This window comes from Macaca fascicularis, chromosome 4 (assembly GCF_037993035.2).
Source record: "Macaca fascicularis isolate 582-1 chromosome 4, T2T-MFA8v1.1".
Classification (NCBI taxonomy): domain Eukaryota; kingdom Metazoa; phylum Chordata; class Mammalia; order Primates; family Cercopithecidae; genus Macaca; species Macaca fascicularis.
The window spans coordinates 141663298-141667147 of record NC_088378.1 but is presented as its reverse complement, the minus strand read 5'-3'; positions in this window follow the sequence as shown (position 1 = coordinate 141667147).

Genomic DNA, 3850 nt, shown 5'->3' with positions numbered 1-3850 from the left:
AAGAAAGAAGATCAGGCAAGGGCGTCCAACTAGATCTTTTTTTAAAAAAGAGTAAAACATGTATTTTCAAATTTTAATAGGCAAATTGAAAGAGGCTGGCCACTGTAGAGAATTATGTTAGTAATCTGGAAGAGCAAGTGGGAAAAATAACAAACACAATTATATAGGAATGAAAATCACCCTGCAAATATAATACATTTGGAGGACAGATCCAGGAAGATGAAAATGCAAGTAATAAGGCTCAAAACAGAAAAAGAGAAGAGATGGAAGAGAAGAATTAGAAGGAAAAAAGAAGAGACAGAATAGAGAAAAAAGATTTGTCTATCAATGAAAAGGTTCACCAAGTACGACTCTGTAAATATACTAAAAACCATTGGTTTATTTATTTATTTATTTTAGATGGAGTCTTGCTCTGTTGCCCAGGTTGGAGTGCAGTGGTGTGATCTCAGACCACTGCAAGCTCTGCCTCCCAGGTTCAAGTGAGTCTCCTGCTTCAGCCTCCCAAGTAGCTGGGATTACAGGTGTGTGCCACCATGCCCAGCGAAGTTTTTTTTTTTTTTTTTTTTTTTGTATTTTTAGTAGAGATGGGGTTTCACCATGTTGGCCAGGCTAGTCATGAACTCCTGACCTCAGGTGATCCACCCGTCCTCCCAAAGTGCTGAGATTACAGGTGTGAGCCACTGCACGCGGCCTAAAACCATTGGTTTATAAACTTTGTTTTTTTTAATTATTACTATTTTAATTTGAGATGAACTCTCACTCTGTCACCAAGGCTGGAGTGCAGTGGCACGATCTTGGCTCACTGAAACCTCTGCTTCCTAGGTTTAAGAGATTCTCCTCCCTCAGCCTCCCAGGTAGCTGGGATTATAGGCGAGTGCCACGATGCCTGGCTAATTTCTGTATTTTTAGTAGAGACAGGGTTTCCCCACTGTTGGCCAGGCTGGTCTTGAACTCCTAACCTCAGGTGATCCACCCGCCTTGGCCTCCCAAAGTGCTGGGATTAGAGGCGTGAGCCACCTTGCCCAGGTTTATATACTTTAAACAGGTGAACTATATGGTATGTAAATTATAGCTCAATAAAGCTCTTAAGTTATTACCAGGCACATTATGGAAATAAAAATTTTTATTTCCTGGCCGGGCGTGGTGGCTCACACCTGTGATCCCAGCATTTTGGAAGGCTGAGGCAGGCAGATCACTTGAGGCCAGGAGTTTGAGACCAACCTGGCCAACATGGCAAAACCCTGTCTCTACTAAAAATAGAAAAATTAGCCAGGCATGATGTGTGCCTGTGGTCCCAGCTACTTGGAAGGCTGAGGCATGAAAATCACTTGAGCCCGGGTGGTGGACATTGCAGTGAGCTGAGATCGTGTCACTGCACTCCAGCCTGGGCGACAGAGTGAGGCTCTGTCTCAAATTTAAAAAAAAAAAAAAAAAAAAAAATATATATATATATATATACACACACACACACACACACACACACACACACACATTTCCAAAGATAAACAACAAATGACTCGAATGGGCATTTTGAGCTAGAGGAAGGAGAAAAGGGGGCAATCCCTGGTGAGCAATTTAACTTGTGATTGATTCACATAGTTATGCTATGAGTATCTCATTACTCCCAGCAACTGGGGCGTGTGGGTAGAGTTTGGAAGCATCATTACCCAGCTTTCGTCACGGAATACACCTACTCCTGTAATGTGACAAAGCCCCAGCCCACCAAGCATGTATGACCCAAGCAAAAGTCCAGGAAGTGGGCAGGGTTAAAGGGCTGCCCATCTAGACCTGTGCCTTTGCACTGTGGATTTAGCACAATGATCTTCACGTAGCATCTGTGCCCCCACGTCATGGACGTACATAAAGACTTCCTGAAGAGTATTGTGCAGGTGTTGGTTGTTTGATGGAAACCATTTTCCAGACCTTCAACTTCCGTATACGCTTGTTGCCTAGAACTGATCTGTCTTGAGAGCACCTCTGTGGTCAGGGCTACACTTTTCTGACTCCTCTTTGATGATCATCCAACATTTCCTCTGTAGCTCTCATATTATTATTACCATATTTCTGCAGGGTGTAGAACATTTCAGGGTGTCAAATAAAGCCTTTACTTGACAAATAATCCCTTTAATAAAGGGATACCTAAAAAACCACCTCTAATTTAGGGATCATATACCCAGAGTAGGACTTCTTGTTTTCTCCTGCCTCATATAAATTCCTGTGAAGGGTTACGTGGAGTGTAAGGAACTGGTAATTTTGGCATGTGTTAAGATGTTATTTACACCGATACACTGTAGAATGAAGTAACAGGAGTAATAAAAACTTATTTTTTTCTTTTCTTTCTTTCTTTTTTTTTTAACAGCCTCTTCTCTTCCATCCCTTCTCTTTTTTTTTTTTTTTTCTTTTTCTTTTTTTTTTTTTTTTTTGAGACTGAGTCTTGCTCTGCCGCCCAGGCTGGAGTGCAGTGGCCGGATCTCAGCTCACTGCAAGCTCCGCCTCCCGGGTTCACGCCATTCTCCTGCCTCAGCCTCCCGAGTAGCTGGGACTACAGGCGCCCGCCACCTCGCCCGGCTAGTTTTTTTGTATTTTTTAGTAGAGACGGGGTTTCACCGTGTCAGCCAGGATGGTCTCGATCTCCTGACCTCGTGATCTGCCTGTCTCGGCCTCCCAAAGTGCTGGGATTACAGGCTTGAGCCACCGCGCCCGGCCCCATCCATTCTTTAAAAAGGCATCGCTCTTGAGGAAGTGTCTCATGAGATTGGAGCAAGAGCAGAATCAGCAGAAAGCATACAGGAGGCAGTGGTTTATTTAACCAAGGAGAAAAATCCCATGGCAGCCAACTCACCTTATCTGTCTGTCTGCCTATTTTAGAACATTCAAAATTTGTCAACAACTTGCTGAGACACAGCAATGTGCTATGAAGCATTCTTCCCTGAATTGTACACCATTTTCTGTAAGGGGAAAGAGCTTCCTGTTCACTGGTTTCTTGGTTTAGGTAACAATTGTGTATTTTGCATGATTTCAAGAAGAAAGATGTTGTAAGTTCCAAATGATTAATGTTACATCTTAAGATAAAAGACACATAGAGAGGCCATACGGCATGTCAGCTAAGAGCACAGATTGTGGAGATTGAATTTCTGGTTTCAAATCCAATTTCATTGTGACTTTGCACAAATTCCTTAACTCTTCTGGGTCTCGGTTTCCATATTTGTAAACATGACAGTGAAAATAGTACCCACTTCACTGGGTTATTGTGAAGGTTTAGAATAGTCCTGCATTTCGTAAGCGCTCTGAAAGTTGTGTTATTTTTTAAATGTTAGGTAAGTTGGCCAGGCGAGGTGGCTCATGCCTGCAATTCCAGCACTTTGGGAGGCTGAGGCAGGTGGATCACCTGAGGTCAGGCATTTGAGACCAGTCTGACCAACATGGCGAAACCTCATCTCTACTAAAAGTACAAAAACTAGCTGGTGTGGCGGCGGGTACCTGTAGTCCCAGCTACATGGGAAGCTGAGGCAAGAGAATAGCTTGAACCTGGGAAGTGGAGGTTGCAGTGAGCCAAGATCGCATCATTGCACTCCAGCTTGGTCAACAGAGCAAGACTCCGTCTCAAAAAAAAAAAAAAAAGAAAAAAGTTAGGTAAGTTAATGATCCATATTTTCTTGAAAATATGGAAAAACATATCATAAGAGAAGCATTTTTGTTTAATTCACCAAAACGTTATTGGGGGGCTATAAATTGAACACAGAGTCTTACAAGGCAAAGGAAATTTTTAAGAAGTGTATAAACATATCTTTTGATGCAGAGGAGTATGATAGGGTGATCAATAAAAGCCTTTCACGCAAAAAAATGTTAC